Genomic DNA, 20,832 nt, shown 5'->3' on the forward strand with positions numbered 1-20,832 from the left:
AATTGGGTCCATGCGCAGCACAAGACACCGCAGTGAACGTTTTAGACGCATCACCGGAAAACTCTGCATCCCTGTATTTATCCTGCAAATACATGAAATGCTGCAAAATCCCACTTCTTGGTGTCCTGTTCTTATTGCATTGTAAGAAAGACAAGTCACACGATACAGGACGAAGATGCCATGGTGCTATAAGATCAGTGTGAGATGATTTGAATGTGTCTAAAAAGGAGACCTCATGAATAGTCACCTCGTCCCTCACTCTCTGCGAGAAAGGAAGAGAAATTGATGGGCGGTTTAAAAAGAGTTGAGTTGTGGATGTATCATTAAAAACCGGTTTAAAAGGATGGTTGTCCATTGATGAAATTTTAAAGGTATATAACAAGTCAACATAGGTTCGCTGGTGTGATAAGCACCATATGTCACACTCAGCGTAAATACTCTGTACAGGGCTCGTACGGAATGCGCCACAAGAGAGGCAAAGCCCCAAGTGAAGCAATGGGTCGGGCATTTTAAGTGCTGTTTTCGTGGCTGACCCATACACAACACTCCCATAGTCCAAGCGAGATCCCACTAAAGTGGTAAAAACACGCAGGAGGAGTTTCTTATCGGCCCCATATGATTGGTGTGAGAGGACCTTTAGAATGTTTCTTGTTTCAAGGCATTTATGCTTGAGTTGTTTGATGTGTGGAATGAATGTGAGTTTTTCATCTAAGACTACACCTAAAAACTTGTGTTCCTTTTTTACGGGAATCGAGTTGCCATGAAGCTTGATGTCAGGGTCTGCTTACATCCCGCATCTCCATGAAAATACAACGCAGGTACTTTCAGAAGGATTAATTTTAAACCCATTTTCGTCTGCCCAGCGAGCAAGTTTGTTCACCTCAAGCTGGACCTGACGTTCACATATAGACATGTTAAATTATTTAAAAGATATTTGAACGTCATCTATATACATCAAGCAGGAGATGGTTGGCGGCAGTGCCTTTCGGAGAGAGTTCATCTTTACTATATACAAGGTTCAGCTCAAAACACCACCTTGAGGCACGCCATTTTCCTGCACGTGAACGTTTGAAAGTGTCGAACCGACTCTAACACGAAATTTTCGTTCGGACAGGTAACTGGAAAGAGTGTTCAGCATGTTACCTGATATACCAAATGATTTGAGGTCTCTAAGAATGCCGTAGCGCCATGTTAATATCGCATGCCTTTTCAATATCAAAAAATACTGTCATGCAATATTGGCCATGTACAGGTCCGCGCAGAAGTAAACGGAGCACGGGAGCGGTGGCCGAACTGCATCGCTGCGCCGCGTATGGGCGCCGACGGGAACCATGGAGCGCCGGTCAAAGAGTGTGTTCGCACTGCCCCCGCCGCCCTATCTGATATGTTTAATCGCCGCTCTACTGGCGTGTCATTCTCGGCGAGCCGTTCTTCAAAAGGCAGCGCTGGGCTATAGAGGGGCGCTGGTTGCATTGGCGCTCGCAGGCATCAGCGGCGACCGAATCCGCTGCTCATGAGCTGGACGAAGCTGCGCGCGTCCGGGAACATGCCTTGTTGCGCGCTGTAAAGGGCGGCATAAAGTTGTAGGCCACTGCGGTTTGGCATAGCATGTCATTGCGATATAATTATTGTAAGCCGGCAACAAAATTGCAACGTACAATATAGAAAGCACATTCACAGACATTCCCGTTGTTCGAAAAAAAAATCTCGCTTACGAGATTTCTTCTTTAATGTTGCATTTGTCCCAAGCTAATGCTGCCGCTCAGTCCAGGTCTGTTCTGAAGAAAGGGAAATAAAAAATATCCATGCTGTTGAAATTCTGTATTAGAGAACACCGTAAAGAATCGGTACAATCGTTGCCTGCTATTACAGCGGGCCTCATAGGTCGCATAATTTATTGTCGCATTAAAACCAACGTTGTTATTTTTAACGAGCACCTTATAACAGTTAAGAAAGTGTTGAAAGATGGCTTCATCTATTGAAAGATGGCTTCCCTGCATGACTTCAATGTTCTGCAAAAAAGCGCCGTCAAGGCCTCAATATGACCGATGACGCGTATAGTCGTCATGACTGATGGCGACCATACTCTTAATCGGTTAATTTGGTACAAATCTTATGACAGCTACCGTCGTCAACGGGAGTGAAAATGTTAATGCGACAACAAAATATGCGTTCTATGAGGCCCGCTGTAATAGCAGGCAACGATTGTACCGATTCTTTACGGTGTTCTCTAATACAGAATTTCAACAGCATGGATATTTTTTATTTCCCTTTCTTCAGAACAGACCTGGACTGAGCGGCAGCATTAGCTTGGGACAAATGCAACATTAAAGAAGAAATCTCGTAAGCGAGATTTTTTTTTCGAACAACGGGAATGTCTGTGAATGTGCTTTCTATATTGTACGTTGCAATTTTGTTGCCGGCTTACAATAATTATATCGCAATGACATGCCATGCCAAACCGCAGTGGCCTACAACTTTATGCCGCCCTTTACAGCGCGCAACAAGGCATGTTTCCGGACGCGCGCAGCTTCGTCCAGCTCATGAGCAGCGGATTCGGTCGCCGCTGATGCCTGCGAGCGCCAATGCAACCAGCGCCCCTCTATTCGCCGCGAGCTCGACATGTAGGTGGCGACACCGTCGCGCTGCTAGTGTGGATGCTCCGCTGAGCGGCCCGTACGAATGCACACTGTGGGCGCGCTTCGTGCTTTTTTCTCGCCGTATGTGCGCACGAAAGGTGCAAACAAGAGTGGTATGCTATAGTTCGGTTCCTCAACGTTCAATGTAAAGCATGGAAGCGGCAGTCAGCTTTCATTACTGCGCCAAAAAAAGCGACGACTCATCGGGAATCTCAGAATGGCCGTAATTGTGACAATGAAGTTGTACGCTGTGGCTCGTAGCAAGCTCGATCTTTCCAGACTATGGCTTTGAGCCTTCAATAAAAGCATAAATAGAAACAAATCAGGAATCCTCGATCTCTGAAATTCAGTTTACAACGGCAATCTCAATCGCTTTCACTGGTAGCATGACGCATTCTTGCATTTGTGGGATGCCCTGAAATGGTAACACCACCTACCTGCCCCGACATTCTTTCTAAGAGCTTACGATATTTTCGTGTGTTCGAAAGGCAACATAAAATTACTGAATTTTGATCAGCGCAGAGATATAAATGTAACCGCTCTAACGGGTGAAATTTTAACGACTCTGAAGGAAGGTTTGATGAATAACGGTTTCGGATGACTAGTATTTACGGCTTTCGTCGCAGGTGAACTTGCGAATTGAATTGTCAACGAACGCAGTACAATCAACACATCTCATGTTTAGCTAGGTTTTCGCAAAGTGACAAGCAGGTTTACAGTGTGCAAACCAAGCTTCTGGGACCTCACAGTGAGCACAAATTTTCTATTACGGCTGCTCTGTTGACCATTTGCGTTCCTTTTAAAATCTAACAGGTGCCTGCAACAGCGACATGTGTTTGAATTCTTGCGTATAAGGTCGCTTACGAACCCTATATAAGATGGCAATAAATGATCGAAGTTGCGCTGTTGCAGATGTAGTAAAACATTTCCTTTTTATTTCTCGTTGCGAATCAGCGCAACGGGTTCCCGGTAACTACTTTGTTTTGTAAACTGAATATCGCCTTTGTCTTGGCATTTAATTCTTGAGGATTGGTTAAAAAATGAAATTCTGTGCATTTCCTTTTTTTTTTTTTGGGAAGGGGGAGGGGGGGGGGAGGGTCCTGCCAACGTTGCAAGAGCAGCGAGAAGAGAACGCATGTAACGCGAAAAGCCAAACTATGGTTATCAGTATTACTTACAATCGAAACTACACTAGGCGTTGTGTTCTGTAGCGGTGAAAAAGCAGTACTTTAACACGTATTTTCAAAATTAATTAACCCCCCTTTGGTCCGAGATTGTCCAGGAATTGTGGCTCGCCTTTTTCAAAAATGTATTGAAAGCAAGCATTGTGGGAAAAAATTTAAAAAAAAATCAGCGAGTCAAGGCTCACACCCCTCACACATGTGGGCAACAACGTGCATTATATTACACGTTTTCTCCTCTTTCTTTAAACTTAGGTCCACCTTAAGAGGTTAAGACGTGACCATATTAGGCATTTGGTTATGCTGAGTGATACACGTTTCTGGACAAGGTGATTCATGTCGGATTTGAAAATGATATATATGAAAATGACACACGAAATGCCACATGACAGACGCAAACTCGCAACTGATAACTGATTAATTTTACTGAAAAATCCCCCCTAAATACTCTTGCGCATCCATAGAAACGTGTTTTAAATAATACGTAAAATTAGCAACTCGATACAGTTGAGTAAATGTTTATTCCTCCTCCTCAGTACAAACAACGACTGTCCAAAAATGGTATTTATTTTAGAAATATACGGGAAGGACACGATCACACAGGCGCTTGCTGGTGTAAAATACGTGTACGGTAATGTATGGGCGATAGCTCAGGGGTCGTGTGCAGTGTAAATGTTTTTGTTTGTTTCTTCTTTCTATAAGGACACAGCGCAGTTTTACAAGGGTGTGGAATTTGCACGGGTATGCACAGGTCTTGTCGCTTCTTACCCGTTTCGCGTACTAAACTTTTATCCTTTAAATAATCACCACGCCACCTTCCATACGCACTCTTCGACGTTCCCGAAACGGCAGACGACTGCACTCAGCAATGGGAAAAGTGCAATGTGTGGAAGCAATGTTCACACTCAAGCGGTGACCACGGCGAAGATGTTTCGTGGAATTAAACCAGCGCATTAACCCTCAACGGCCGCTGATTATTGCGTTTCTAGAGGAAATGCGCAAGCAGAGGTAACTATGTCATTGCTTACTGCCAAACGAGCACACATATTGGTTGTTTTGTCTTGTGCAGCACGCGTCTTGCGCCGCACGCAACGTGAAAAAGCAGACGACGCGAGAGCGCCATCCACACTAGGAGCGGTTCGTCCCGCCGCCGCCAGGGGCCGACTCTGTTCGCGCTCGGGGCGAATAGCCCAGCGCTGCCTTTTGAAGACCGGCTCGCCGAGCATGACACGCCAGTAGAGCGGCGATTAAACATATCAGATAGGGCGGCGGGGGCAGTGCGAACACACTCTTTGACCGGCGCTCCATGGTTCCCGTCGGCGCCCATACGCGGCGCAGCGATGCAGTTCGGCCACCGCTCCTGTGCTCCGTTTACTTCTGCGCGGACCTGTACGTAGGCATCTTTAATGTAGGACTACAATGCAACCAACTGATCATTGGCGGATCGCCCCGCCCTGAAGCCTGTCTGGCAGCTCTCAAGACCATTGTACTCTAAAAAGTAGGCGAGTCTCCTGTTTATCATCTTCTCGAGAAGCTTGCACAGGCAGCTCGTGAGGGCGATCGGTCGATAGCTGGGAGGCGAGGATGGGTCCTTCCCTTCCTTCAGGAAAGTCACTACAATGGCCTCCCTCCATGACTTTGGAAGCTGCTCCGAAAGCCATATCTTGTTGTATAGGTGTAGGAGTGTCTCAAGAGGGTCTGGGTGTAGGTGTTGTATGATGGTGTACGTAATTTTATCTGCGCCTGAAGCTGACGGTTTGCACGTGCTCAGGGCAGCCCTCAACTCATAGAGTGTGAATTTAGAGTTGTAAGAAATTTTTGATTTGTCTTTGTCATGTAAGGGCTTTTTCTCTGCAGATGTTTTGAGTTGCATGAAAGTGTTAGTGCAGTGCGCTGAGCTGGACACGTGTTGGAAGTGTTGTGCGAGTGTGTTAGCCTGGTCTACGAGTGTGTCCCCTGTAGTACTTACAAGCGGCAGGCTGTGTGTCTGTTGTCCTTTTAGTTTTCGTATTCGTGTCCAGACTTTGTGTGTCGGTGTATGAGTTGATGGAAGTGAGGAAGACGCGCCAACTCTTCCCCGTGGAGAAACATGCGCAAAATAGGCCCCGACTACAGGCGCTATCCAGGCTCCGGCCATGTCGCCGTCAGAGGAAGTCGCACAAGAATGCGCGGCCATTTTGCAGTTATTTATTATATTTTACTTTCAGATCCCACACCCATATAAATTGCGAGATTTTGACGAAAAAAAAAAAAAACACGGATCGGGCTACCTTCCTGGTAAGGGCACTAGCGACGCGGGATGTGGGCGATATTTTTTTCGGGAAGGGAATTCATTCCAGATTTAACAGTCATCCTTCAGGCTTCACTGGCGAAGCAAAAAGCGCTTCCGTAAAAACCTGCCTTTCGGCGAGTCCTCGAACGACCACGCGCTCGAAAGAATCGACTTACACTATATGCTGCACGGGCGCTTATCTGCGTGTCGTAAATGCCGACCGATTCCTCTTACTCGTCGCGGCTGATGAAGACGGAACGTAATGATGGCAGACACTGGGTTTCCCAGGCTGCACCGCGCTGTCGCCAAGCGGCACGCGGAAGGCCACGAACGGGAGACCGACGACGGGGAACGCGAGTCGGACAACGTTTTTTCTTTCTCCGCGGCCCTGCCCTTGCCCCACTTTACTGGTGGCCTTGGCCGGTACCTCCCGCCGTCTCAGTGTCGGCAATTATCGCGAATGGGCTTTACTGGAGGCCAATTTAGATGCCAACAGACATCGAGTCCTTTGAAAAGATCATTTCAGAAAAAAAAAAGAGAAGAAAAGCAGCGATGAACTCTTTTCCAGAGCGCCGGCGTTGTGCTGCTGAGCCAAAGAATGCGGGTTCGATTTCCACCACGGCGACCGTTTTTCTGATGGACGCGATAAACGAAAAATCCCACGAGTCGAGATATCGGTGCACGCTAAAAATTTTAATTAATCTGCACCACTCCGCTAGGGGCTGCCACATAGCCTAGGTATAGATTCGGCGTGAGAAATATCAAATTTTGAATGTGTGAAATTCAGCTCTCAGTTCAATTATTTTTATCACGGCGTGCTTATGAAAACATGTCTGTAGAGCGAGCTTCACCCAGCGACGCGCTTCTTCCTATAACTAGCTCGCGCACATTCGTAGAAAATAAGCGGGCAGCTTAATTAGTGGACACTATGAAACCCGTTAATTTCAGCGTTTAGATATTAAAATCGGCTTCATCCGTCAGCGGAACTGTTCGTAGATGCCTCGCTCGCTTTTCCCGCTCTATGCAGCGCGTTTGATCAGCTAACAGTGCGCGCCGTGTGCCTTTTAACAGCAGAGCTGTTTAAGTTTCTAGTTCCGCTGACGAGCGTTACAGAAAAATCAGCCCAACCGAGCGCACGTGAGCGTGTACCTCGTGAGGAGCCCGCGGCATCGTCCAGGCTGGTGCGTGGGCTTGCGCCACGTGAGGAGCTCGCAAAAGGAGCTCGCCACGTGAGGAGCGCGCACGTGAGCATGCGCCTCGTGAGGGCCGCCCCGCGTCGGCCAGCTCTACTTTGAAAACACACTGCCCAGCGTTCGTGGCGTGATCTCTCGCGCGCTGTTCTCTCCGCCAGTTCCCTTGTGTTCGCGCCTGAAGTGGGGCGCATAGCCGCCTTCTGTTCGCGAAGGGAGGGAAAACGTTTATTTATATTGTAGCGACATCATCGCCATCGCCACCATCAGCGCCACTATCATCATCATCCACATTCTTTGACAATCACCATCAGCGGACTGGCGCGTGGGCAGTTCCACGCGGCACAGTTGGAACGCGACTCATGAGCTGGGCGGCCGCTCGTTCTGGCCGGGTCTAAGCGACCTAAATAAATGTGGGAAGCCGCATCAGCTTCACGCCTGCTTCCTACAATATTTTTTAGTGGTTGGACGGAGTTCCACCGCGGGTTCGTGCCACGTGCGACAGTTCCCGATGGGGTACCTTGGGCCAGAGCTCCAACGGCCTCTGCTGCTTTGCCTGCCCGCTGAATCAGACCGATCTGGTCTTCACAGCAGGCGCTGGCCAGCAGCGCTTCCCATTGCTCCGCATTAGGGTTTCTGATTTTGGGGACAGCCGTTGTGCTTCGGCATTCCCATGTGGTGTGGTAGAGGGTGGGTTTTTCTTGATGGCACAATGGGCATGCGTCTGCATACCGAATTGGATAAATTTACTCAGCACGTTTAGGTTTGGGAAAGTTCCTGTCTGCAGCTGTCTCCAGTCGGTGGCTTCTGCCCTCGTCAGGGATTCATGTGGCGGAGGGTACCTTTTCCTGATACCCCTGTAGTATGCCAATGTGGCCGAGTATTCCGGAAAGACTGGCGTGGGTTCTTCGAGGTCGGAATCATCGAGTGCTCGGTTGGTAGTACAGCCTCGAGCTACCCTGTCCGCCTCTGTGTTTCCCTCTATTCCCGAGAGCGCCGAGGCCCACAGGATCCTGTGTTGAATCTTAGGTGGATGCTCAGGGTGTTGGGGTACGTCACCTTGAGCCTGGAGGAGAACACGGAGTGCGCAGTGGCTTAGTCATCCCTTCAAAAAGTGCCGGCAGGCCTCTTGCGAGTTTGAAATTATTGTAAATGACCGGCCCGTCCGGAAGCCTTAAAGGAGCCATGAAGACAAAATACAAGTTGGGTTTATTAGAAAGACTGCTTAGTCCCGATAACAATGATGCCAATATCATCGCAATCTTCGAACAAATAACGGATATATTAAAGAAAACGTGTGAAGCAGTCGCGACCCCCTAGCCAATTTCCCGCAACTTTTCTATGACGTCACGGAACCTTGTTTGTGCGATTGGCGGCCGCCTAACTGACCTGTCGCGACGACACATGACTGGACGTCCGTAATGGGGCCTCTAGTTCCATTTGACCGCATCACTTGAATGCTAACGTGCAGTTAACGCACTGAAAATTATATTTTATTGTTGGACGTCATTCTTGCTCATAACAAGTCACTGTGGCGCAAAATTTGAAAGTTTTAAAATACTTCTTGCTTTTTTTTTCGTTAAAAAACATCTTTTGTGGCTCTAATGGAGCTGAGTGAGATACTGAATCCTAGTTCTTTCAAATTAAACGAAGTTGTATTTTCTATTCATGGCTCCTTTAAAAGCCGGTTGCGGCGGGTTCTAGCGCGTGCTAACGGGGTCCACTTTGGGAGAGATGTGAAAGCCTGCGGGTTTCTTAAAACGATCCGGGACTGCCAGTGATGGAGAACTTTCAGCGGCAAGTTCGGAAATCCGTATGATGTGCAACAGCCGGGTCTCCGACGAAGCTTCCAGCTGCCAGCTCTGCTGTTTCTCCAACCTTGCGCCACTAATGCAAGCTGCGCCATCTTTTTTTTTTTTACTTGGTTAGCTAGAATCCCGATAGTTGCACTTTTTCTTATTTCCCGCCTATTTTTTGTAAGCCGTATTCAATTTCGACAAAAATATTTTACACATTTATCGTACAAAATGAGTATAGCTACATTTTAAAATGGCACAAGTAGTGAGAGGCAGAAGCTTGCTTTAGAGAGGGGCTATTTAACGTGGTAGCACTCACCCCCTGCAGCGAAGTCTTCAAAGCGGAACTTCGTTCAAAGCAGAGATGGTTTCCTCTCATCACACTTCAGTGGCGACCAAGAAACGCTTCGAACAAAGTGAGCTTCACCGCAACGCATTCGAGTGACCAATCCACGCGGCCGACAAGGCAAATTCTGCGAATGACAGCAACGCACCTATACCATTGCACTCAAGAAAATGCGGCCTGTGCGGAGGCACTGCGCAGTGCATAACGTCATGCTTGCATTGCGTGATACCACCGCGCAGATCGAACTTTCGAGCCGAATCGTACACTCTTAAAAAAAATAGTCGCGGCACTCACTAACATAACACTAACCAGTTACCTGTCACAGTATAAACTAGGTACTAACCGGCCATGCATACTCCAGTAAAAAGCTATGCGTGACAATGTGGATCGGCTGAGCACGCAGCACGACATAGACACACACATTCAACACGCACATATCATATATACTTACACAATCAACAAACAAACTGAGCAAGAAAACCAACGGGATGGACTACGAGAGCGAGTATAACGTACTTAGGTATCTCCTCTTCGTGCTTTTATAGCCAGCAGCGGAAAGTCCTCTGATAGCGTCGGTGGGCTTGTCGCAAAAATCAAATATTTTAGCGATAATTTTACAATTATGAATTTCAATGTTAGCATATAGAAGTCAGTATGTGGATTTGCAAAAACTTTTTAATCGTGATTTGGAGTTGGAAAAGTGGTGTAGTTATTATGCTCAATATTTCACTGAATTTGGTTACTATAAGTGAAATTTAGTATCAAACAAGCAGCAGTTACTAAGTGCACGGTCTAGACTTGTAACGGTTCCACACTTAGTGGGCAGTACCTATACGTGCCGTTCTGGGGGGTGGTAAAGTTGGTAAGGATTTAGTAAACACGGCCATTACTATACCTTTCACCAGCTTTTTTTTTTTGTTAAGAGTGTATGCTCGACCACGCGTCATTCGCCAACATTTCCTACTTGGCTATGGCATGAATCGGTCCACTGAGTGTGTGGCGGTGAAGCTGAACCACGGCGAGGCTGCGGTGAAGTTCAAGCCTCGGAGCGCATTTAAAAGACTACATTTCAAAACCAGCGGCCTGCCGCAAGTTCACTGAAAGTCATAAGCTGAGCAGAACATTCCTGCTTCTCGTTCAAGCGCAAATAAACGCCGCCGTCAGCCCCGAAAGAAATAAAAAAGGAAAGAAGGAAAAAAGAAAGAAGAAAATGGAAGAACGGTTGTTTACAGGGAACGCGCTGAAAATGGCTCTTCTTGTGTACGCCAAAAAACAATATCCGGCGCTGAAGGGTTCCCAATCGCCCATGCACGATCGAAGCAAAACAGCGCCGTTTTGCTCGCATGCGTTGCATGCGCCATTTTTTGGTTCGGGGCCCTTCGCAGCGTTCCTGCCTCCAAATGGAATTCAACACGTGGCATTTTTCCTACTTTTGTTCCGTTTACGGCGATGCTTTCCGCGTGGAAACGCAAAAAAAGAAATGAGAGGAAGGGTGTGGGATAAGAACGGCAGAAATATGCGAAAAGTGCGGACAGATCGGGGAGAAAAGACATTCAACACTTTGCCCCAAAAAACAAAAACAAGGGCAGGTTAATGTTTGTAAATTGCTTCTTTGGAGCTACTGTTTCGAAATTGTCGTAAAAATAGAAAGCACACGGCTACGAACAAAATATGTACCGTGACCAGCGTGTTGTGTAGACTTCGTTCCTCAAGACCATTATTTTTTTTTTTTTGAAGGGGGGAAGGAGGGTAAGGGGAGGGGTGGGGGGAGGAGGTAGGGAGGAAGGCTTGGTGCGGCCGAATGGAGCCTTAAGAGCGGCGCGCGATCGAAAGCGAAATATCGACGAAAGCGCCTCCGCTGGTATTGGAGGCGTCAACACAAAGCAGTCGTTTCACGGCGCGGAAAGGTTAGAACCGCTCCGGTGACAAATGAATGGCTTGCCGACAGACGCCGTGGGAGGGAACGCAGGGCGGTTGATGAAGTGGCATTTACCTCACTGCACAGACTTAAAGGAGAGAAGGGAGGGGGTGCAGGGTTTGAAAAGTAAAGAGCCCAAGCAACCACCACTTCGAGCGGGTTGAGGAGCTCTAGAAACGCTTTCGTCTTGTAGCAGCTTCGTTCTATTCGGATGCGGTTAACGGTGTCGGTGCAAAAAAAATTCCTTTGGTGCCGGTGCACGGTGCTGCGCAACACGTCTGCACGCCCCGGCATGTGTTTAAAATCCAGCGAGGTGCAGGTATTGTCGTCCGCTAAGTAACCCTCGCCTACTGTTACATTCAGGAAGGCGTCCCCGAACCGGGCTCCGTCGCCTCCGTCATGTGTGGTAGCATGGTGGTTGAACGGCCAGCAAAAGTTTCTGCCTTGGTGTTGACGACAAAAAGCCGACGGCCAAACTTGACTGGTTTACTGCATGGCGAGAGATGAACAACGACGATACAGGAACAGCACCCTTGCGGGCGAGCTTACAGCAGGACTCGAACACAGCGACAGCGGGATCAGATGCTGTCAATCGAATGCCGTTCAGCGCTCGGAGGAACCACGTATTTATCCCCGAAGCGCTAACGGTCAAACAACTCAGTGCTTGTGCACGCGGCACGAAAATAGTACAGACACACACACACACGCACGCTCTTTCCCTGGTTGTGAGAGCCGGCAGTAGCGGCGCTCGTTGAGTCTGACAGAGTGAGGAGAGGGGATCTCGGCTGCGGCGCCCACTTCGCCAATACACGTCTCAACACGAGAAACAGTCTGTTTCGTATTTTGCAGCTGCAACGGCTTGAGTCACCGCCAGTGGGCCCTACGCGGCCGGCGCATGTAGTAACGTGTTCGAGGAAGGCGGGCTCTGCCGCAAAGCACAGGAGCGCCACACAAAACTTGCAGCACGCGCGAACAGGGTAGCGGCGCGCTGAACAGTAACACTGCTATGTTGTACAACTCGAAGAAGCGATCATCTCGGTTGCGCCTCTCAACGACGGCAGGGTGAAGTGGAGTTAACGCGTCGTTCGAGTACAAAACCTTTCACCCGGTCACCGCGTACCAACTATACTGCGAGCGCGCACCTACGGCAACGTCCAAGAACCGAATCCGGGACTTATAGGTGAAAGCCAGATGTCTTAACACTATACCATGCCGGCGGCATGGTCTCATGGTTATCCAAAGCATGCTTAGAGATTGACAATCTTCAACGTTCCGAAAAACATTGTTGACCCCGCGGTGGCTCAGTGGCTAAACCGTTGTGCTGAGCCCAAGGACGCGGGTTCGATACCAGCAGCGGCTGGCGTTTTTCTAAAGAGGCGAAAAGCAAGAAGCACCACGATGCCAACAACCAGCGTATGTCAAAGATACCCGGGTAGCCTAAATTAATCCGGAGCCTTCCACTACGGCGCGCCTTATAGCCTAGATGTAGCTTTAACGCGTAAAACCCCCCAAATTCGGTTACCTTTAAACGTACTTCTCCGAAAACATTTACTTCGACAAATTTGCGCGCACAACATGGGCTGGCTACTCCCGTCAACAACAAGCCGCCGCGCGTGATTTGAGATAACCGCGCTGTCTCACGCCGTAACCAGCGGTTGTTTTGCTCTTTCGGAATGGGGCGGCCGTCGCTGGCGCCAGCGAGCTCTATATTTACCTCCGCCTCGACGCATGCGCGCTTTACCGTACTGTTGAGATCGATCAGGGGTCTGTGTCAACGAACGGAATGAACTGAAAGGAAAGCAACGAGCGATAGCGAGCACGCACGAAGCGCGCACAAACGAGACCTTTCCAGAGACGGAGAGAGAAACGCAGCAGTCGAACGTGTCGAACTAAATGTCATCGGAGAGACGAGATGGTTATCTCGGGGCGAATTATGCATGCGCATACCGATATGTGCAAATGTAAACAGTGTCAAATAGGGTCCCCAAGCAGGCAATGACAACCACTTTTCTAAGCTAAAAATAGGTTACAGCTAAATATATGAAGCATTTACACCGTTGTCTGATGTCCTCTATTAAGTCTGATAGCTCAATTGAGACCAGCTTCGGCAATGAAACGCGCTGTAGAGGAGGGCTAGGAAAAAATCTCGGGCCATTTCCCCGAATGTGCAACCTGGGGAGGGGCGAAGTATGCAATGCATAGGCGTATTCTTGGCGACTTGTCGTTTTTTGCCAACGGAGATGAAACCATTGGGGGGCAAAGGTATACGGCTTTGCTGTAAAAGTCTCGCGTCTTTAAGCACGAAGCGTTCTAGCGCGAGGCGTAAGCGACTGACCCGGTGTTTTCTTAGTACGCGTTACGAAGCGTCCAGCACGAGGCGTAAACGAGTGTTCCGGTGTTTTTTTTTTTTTTTTTTTTTCAGTACGCGTTACAAAGCGTTCTAGCGGAAGTCGTAAACGAGTGTCCCGGTGTTTTAGTACGCGTGACAACATGAGACGACTGTTATGACGACGACATGAGACGCCAACAGCCCGAGTCCCTAAGGGGCTTCTCCCCTAATAAATATGCCGCCTGGGCGACCCTCAAACGTTCGCTTAAAATCTCCGGTCTGTTATCTCACCTACATCACAAATAATACCTCCATGACCTAGCGCGCGTGTGTGTGCGTGTGTGTGAAACAATTTATCAAAGCAAGAGGCGCGCGTGCGTGTCATCCTATTGACTCACGCGATTACCATCGCTTTGTCCAGATTCCCATATTACGTATATAAAAGTGGACCAAGAAATTCGAATGATATATAGGCAAAGCTATAACGAAAAGGAGTGAGCGCCTTCGAACAGACAAAAAGACATGTTTTCACTCGAGCCACGCAATGTGCAAAGTGCACGAACATCGCCGGAATTGAAAAGGCTTGTATGCTTGCTGGCCAACTACCATCCTTTTTTTTTTTTCCTTTACAATAACGAAATTTTATTGCCAGCCAAGCATATCACGCTTATTCGGCGTCTAATAAGAGGTTCTTTCTTTAAACGAAAATGCACAACGCGTCTTGTTAGCGAAATTCCCCTGAAACGAACAAAAAAAAAGTTCACGCATACATGAAATGAAGTGATTAAATCTGTTTTAAAAAAGTCAAATGGACAAGCCAATACAGTTTTTTTTTAGGAACCTTCGTAAGTTTAACAGAGTGGGAAGGAGGTTTTCCAATTTTGTGGAGGAGGGGGACAATGATTGACAAGACCAGTGAAACCGTGCAGTTTTTTTCAAGAACCTTCGTAAGTTGTAACAGAGTGGGGAGAAGGTTTTCTGTCTTTGAAACGCTTTTTTTTTTTCCTCTGAAATATAAGCGATGGAACTAGGAGAAGAAGCGTTTCGAGAAAATTCCGACGATGCATATTGTCATTCGAGTGGCGACATTCATACGTGCGTCAACTACTGCACGGTATAGGAGGGATACGATCGTTTAGGTGCCATATAGATAATTGGCTGGTTCAATCAATCAACGCTTAACGCAAACCAGAGGCCCAGACAGAGTGCGGCGCAACAAGCAATGTCGCTCACTTTCCATCCCGAACGCGCATGCCTCTCACACGGATTACCCGAGGGGTTAGAGGCTGTCGTTCGATCCTTCTCGTAACCAGGATTCGGCGTCTCGTAACCAGTTTCAAGGAATGCGAAACAAGCTACCGCCCACGCCGAAAGGAGAGACGTCCTTTCACCGACGTCTCAGCGGAGCTAACAGAACGGCTATTTTGGCGCACTATTACGCAGGCACATAGGCCAGCAGTATAGATTACGTAAATACTTGAACGCAACGAATAAGAAAAACAAAAGAAGGCCGTACGAAAAAATAAAAACTTAAATTTCTAAATGTTTCATAAACTAGAGACCGGATTTTAGGCAATGCCTATTTTGTTTCTTGCGCTCCTATCGCCTCACTTTGATATACAAGCATGAATTAGAGGTTAAGAAGGGCTTTTGTTGTGTTTTATGGTACCTACAAATGCCTATTTTGGCGCTTGTTCCTAAATGCCTATAAATGCCTATTTTCTAATGGGCGCCCATATGAACACGATTTTGGCCTCAAGTTGGCCTTTCGAGTGCAGTTTTAGATCGTCATTCATGTTGCCGTGAAGCGTTGACTGTTCGGAACTCTATGGTATTCAAGCTAGTCCTCTACTTCAACCAACTCCCGGAAAACATAGCAGCATTGGAACGGGGATCGACGCTTATTTTCAGTGACAAGAGACACAATTTTGAATCCAAAAATCTAGAGATGGTGGTAGTTTGCTATTGTTTCCACAATTTTCACATAGATTCTTTCTTCAACAGATTTCAAACAGATTTCTTCAAACATGCGCAGTAGCATCCTCGTTTCTAGACGCATACTCGAATCCAACTCTATTTTCAACACAACGACTGAGCATCGAGCACGCCTTTGTTGGCACATCATTCCTATATTGAACAGCCAACGGCGAAGCATCCCTGCCCAGCTGCATTTCTTTACGCCTTCAAGGGACCCTGCAACACATTTTTCACCTTTCTTTGAAAACTTAAATGTTTGCAGAGCGTAGTCACCCAACACACCCAGCACTTAGATTTGGGGACGTCGCAAAGTACCTCAGCCAAAAATTACTGATCTGTGCCCATCAGATAACTTGTAAACTCGCTCAAAAGATTTTTCTCTCTTTCCCGGCCTTGACGCTCTTCGACGGCCCGAATTACGTCACTAAGGCCATGTAGCGGCTGTTAGCCGGTTTTCCTTCAGTTGCAGCAATGAACGCTTTTCTATAGCAACTTAAAAAAAGCCACAAAAACAAGCAGAATGGACGAGCAAATCACGCAGTGCCGCTCCATGCTGGCGATAACTTATATAACTTTCGCAGTGGTTCCAGACGTGAAGGAAAGAGTGAAAGCGCTTATCGAAAGTGTTGCAGGGTCCCTTTAACATTCACACTGCCGACGGATTCTAAAACACGCTTCCCATCAAAATTTGTTCGGCTTGCTAGACACCTTTTGAAAAATGCTCTTCAAATGTGTGGATTGATTCATTTTGGGTTTACGCGCCGACGCAACGCAGGCGATGAGGCGCGCCGTAGTGGAGGGTTCCGGATTAATTTCGACCACCTGGGGATCTTTAACGTGCGCCGAAATCTCGAACGGACGGGAGTTTTTGCTTTTTGCATCCATCAGAAAAGCGGCCGCCGCGGTTCAAATGTGTGGAGTGTATTTGGCAGTGTTGTGATGTCTCGCCCGAAGAACTCGGATAATATCATTGTGTATGAGAAATGTGGTAGAGTCGCATCTAACAGCCCTTAAGAGCATGTTAATTTCTTGATAAATTGTGGTTTCTCCGGCGTTCATTATTTTGCCTGTTTTTGTTGTGTCGGAATTAAACTGTGCAAGGCAGGCACGAAGTAGTGATTTTTAATCAGCACTCCTAGTTCTCAAGCATAATTTCTCATGCCTTTTTCACTATATGCGACGCTCGAGCAAGCGACAGTGGCCTTTGAACATGGATATGAGCAGTGCACTCGCTGAATTAAACCAATGGATCGCCATTAGTACAGTATTTTTATGGTACAATCGAACAGCTATGTTCAACTGTTGGCGCCTTTGTGCAAACATAGTTTTTTTTTTGTTTTTACTGCCGTTGATACAAGTCGCGAACACCTTCAATTGGAGCTATTTGCACTTACGTAAAATTTTATGCCGCCGATATTTTCTACGTTGGAGGTCTAAAACGTTGTTCTGCCTGCCTATTTTTGGCCCCTAAAACGCGCTTTTTAATGCCTAAAAATCCGGCCTCTATTAATAACAAAGGAATATCCGACCGAAAAAAAATTCGGAGGACGCTTGAGCTTCGCGTTAAAGCGTGGAACACGATAGCGATATCTAGCATCGCATGAAAACTTCCCGCTCCCATTCGCACGCCATAGGTTCACGTTCCTGGCTAAGGCGTTGCGCTGCTGAGCACGAGGTCGCGGGTTCGATTCCCGGCCGCGGCGGCCGCTTCTCTGATGGAGGCGAAAAGCAAAAACGCCCGTGTGTACGAGATTTCGGCGCACGATAAAGATCCCCAGGTGGTCAAAATTAATCCGGAGCCCTCCACTACGGCGCGCCTCATCGCCTGCGTTGCGTCGGCGCGTTAAACCCCACAATCAATCAATCAATAAGTTCACGTTCCTGGAGCTTTCAGTGGACGCCGCAAGGTGGCGCGCTACGGGGTTTCCAAATCTACACGAGGGAAATATTCGGCTTCCAGAAGCCCTATAGATTTAAGGGTAGCACAGAGGAAGTTAAATTCAAGGCTGTCGAGGCGACTAAAACAAGATTAGAATGCTGGTGAACGAAAAGCAGAGGGGAATGTTGCCTAGGACGGTTACCACATGTAACAGAAAAAAAATATTTTGTGTCTAAAAAGCTTTTTGTGCCGGCCCTAAGCAGCGCTAGTATTAAACTAAGAGTATAAAACATGGGTATATTAGTCCTTTTTGGTAAGATTACATGTCATCACCCGGCTACAAAGAAGAAACCAATAGCAATAATCATCATCAAATCATCTTTTTTTTTCGATCACGCCTATTTCTCGCTCACGGTCGACGCCCCCCACGACGCCGGCTTTTCTGCGACCCGGATTCCTTAACGCCACGCGTTAAAACGGGGCTTCGTGGGAGAAAAAGGTATATTTCCCTTAGGTCAAGTATACAGCACTAAGAACGTGACCGACTTTGGGTGGCTATTTTCATTCCTTCGTCCGCTTTTCCTCCAAGCGATGTTTATTTGTACACCACTGCCGTATACCTGCCAACAAAGCTACACGACGACGTGACTTGTCACAGCGACCATGAAATGGAAAGCACAACAAGTACACGACAATAGTGTTTTGAAGCGCACGACTTGGGCAGCGACCCGAGATTCACTTCTAAAAAGAAGACTACGGCATTTTGTGCTTCCCGCGTTCTCTTTCACGGACAGCACTGCTCAATAACGCCGAGAAACCTCCCATCGTTCTCCCGCTTGTACGACAGACGAGGGAAGCGGAGAGAGAAAATGACGCGAAACAGCTGGAGGAGCTGAAAAATAACGGTCAACCACAACAACGGTTAAACGGCGCAGTTGGCTCGGATTCTTTAGTCAACAGACTTGCCGGACATGGTTTTCTCTCAAGCCCGGCTGTCGAGTCATGAGGGCGCTGGAAAGTATACGCAGAAAGAAGTACACTACGCCTACATACGCGCGCACAGAAAAATGGGAGGGGAACAGAAAACAGCCACCGCACGCGAATCCTACGGGAAACGCGATACGGCGCTTTCTTCTGCTGGAGTTCGCCGCCGGTTCACCTGTGCGAGGTGGGATTTCATTTCGTGGGTGGTGGAGGCAGCACGGACAACGACCTCGGGTTACGGCTGTCAGTAGATCCGCAAAAGATGCATACATGACAGCAAGAAGGGAAAAGCGATGATCAGACAGGGCGACACGCACGCACACACACGCGCGCGCCTACATACATACGTACATACTCATACATACATACATACATACATACATACATACATACATACATACATACATACATACATACATACATACATATGTACATATATATGCATGCATATATACATACACACATACATACGCACATACATACATGCATACATACATACACATACATACGCACTTACATACGCACATACATAAAAACATACATACACACATACATGCATGCATACAAATGTAGAGGGAAAGTATGCACTTCTAAAAACCGTATTCGTCGGCGTTTAGGTTAGAAGTTGACTGGAACGTCGGTAATTTGATATATAAGCAGTGTGATATATATGCAAAAAGGTAAGACAACCCGCCATCTATGCAGAAAACCCAGACGAATAAACACTTTTTTAGAAGCATATACGTTCTGCTTACCTTTAACATCGACTGAATACAGCCCTTGTAATATATATATATATATATATATATATATATATATATATATATATATATTGTTTGTGAAACTGAAGCAAGCGTCGTGACAGTACTAAAGCAATCAAGACAGCCTTGCAGAACACAAGAGAAAACCGTACGGAACAATGACCCTCAGATTGAAACAGCCGAAAGTGCGATCGTATGTTCAGAAAACGAAGAGAAAATAGGAGTTAGCTTCTGAGCGGAGCCGCACTGCAAAGCTTCGTGCGTCGGCTAATAAGATGCGCGCGGCAAGAAAAATCGCTGCTTTCGAGCGTTCACCTTCTCCAACGTTTCGCAATGTGATATACATGCAGTAAGGTAAGACAGCCTACCGTCTACGCAGAACAGGAGTGGATGGAAATGAGACAGCCGTGAGACTGAAACCAGTTTCAACAAAAACAAAAACAATTAGTCGTAAACATGTGACCGCTGGATGTTGTAGTCCTCTCGACTTTTTAAGTGTGCGTGTGCACGTGTGTTTCGTGAAACTTGTATGATAAGAAGCTGAACTGAATGCTACTCTTATGCACTGTAGGTAAATGAAATTTGGCAAGAAGTAGAGCCCCCTGAAGCTCAGTGGTAGAGCGGGAGCCCCGTATTAAAACAGCCGCGGGTTCAACCCCACCCACATATATATTTATCTCGTATGTCTTACCGTACTATGTTTTATCGTTGTATCACCCAAACCACTGCGGCTGGTGTTTTTTCGTATTCTGGAATTTTGGCTCTTTTCTTCATTCATTCAACAAGTCCATCTCCCCAATTTCGAGCGTGCGCACTAATAAAGACTAATTGGACGAGTTTGACTGCTTGATTGCCTGATTCATCATCGTCCAGCCTGCACTGCCTGGGCCAGGGACTTAAGACTTTGGATAGTACATTTTTTTTTTCGACCTAGAGATCACTGAGGCGATTTTAACACGAATGTGTTTTATTCCTGGATACACAAAGATTTCAATGACGTCATAAGTGACGCCAGCACAACGAAGCAAGCAGCCTGTAAAGGGTGCACCCCTGCACACAGAGTCTTCTTGCGGGGAAACAACCTTTAGTACTAAAGAGTACGTTATACTTGGGGTTGTTCGTTTTCGGGTTTTACATTTTAACACGAAATTGTTCTATGCCGGGATACACCAAGATTTCACTGACGTCATATCCGTCACGGAAATGACGCCAGTACACCTTTGCCGAAGCGACCCGCCAGCAGGACGTCGCTCGCCAAGCACACCCACAAGACAGCCGCCGACCCGCAAATCATGCTCAGCTGCAGATTTCGCTGCTCATTTCACTTTCGTGTTTTACCGATTCCTATGACAAAGGAATCAAGCACAGTCTTTTTTGTTAACAGCAGAGCTGCTCAGGCCAATCTTTGCCCGTCCGTGGATACGTAGGTCTCAGGAATCGAACACGGGACCTTTACGCCGTGAAACCGACACTGGGCCACCCCAAAGACCCGAGGGGTATAGGAAGAGCCACTAGATCAGGTTATTTAGTGGCTCTAGGTATAGGTTAGCAGCGGTGGGG

General features: G+C 47.3%; 1 protein-coding gene across 8 annotated transcripts in view; it reads right to left on the reverse strand.

The window, feature by feature from the left end:
- Window positions 1-20,832, reverse strand: part of Unc-104 (kinesin family member unc-104) — a 104,239-nt gene that overhangs the window by 59,730 nt on the left and 23,677 nt on the right. The window contains exon 1 of one of the 8 annotated variants that reach the window (XM_077676723.1): window positions 9,398-9,420. The exons of the other annotated variants lie outside the window; for them this stretch is intronic. The gene's annotated coding sequence lies outside the window, so the exon portion shown is untranslated. Of the gene's footprint in view, window positions 1-9,397; window positions 9,421-20,832 lie in introns of those variants that run through there. 8 annotated transcript variants of the gene reach the window in all.

Source organism: Haemaphysalis longicornis, unplaced genomic scaffold (genome assembly GCF_048455015.1).
Source record: "Haemaphysalis longicornis isolate Haplotype H1 unplaced genomic scaffold, Haemaphysalis longicornis Haplotype H1 scaffold_7, whole genome shotgun sequence".
In the NCBI taxonomy this organism is placed as follows: domain Eukaryota; kingdom Metazoa; phylum Arthropoda; class Arachnida; order Ixodida; family Ixodidae; genus Haemaphysalis; species Haemaphysalis longicornis.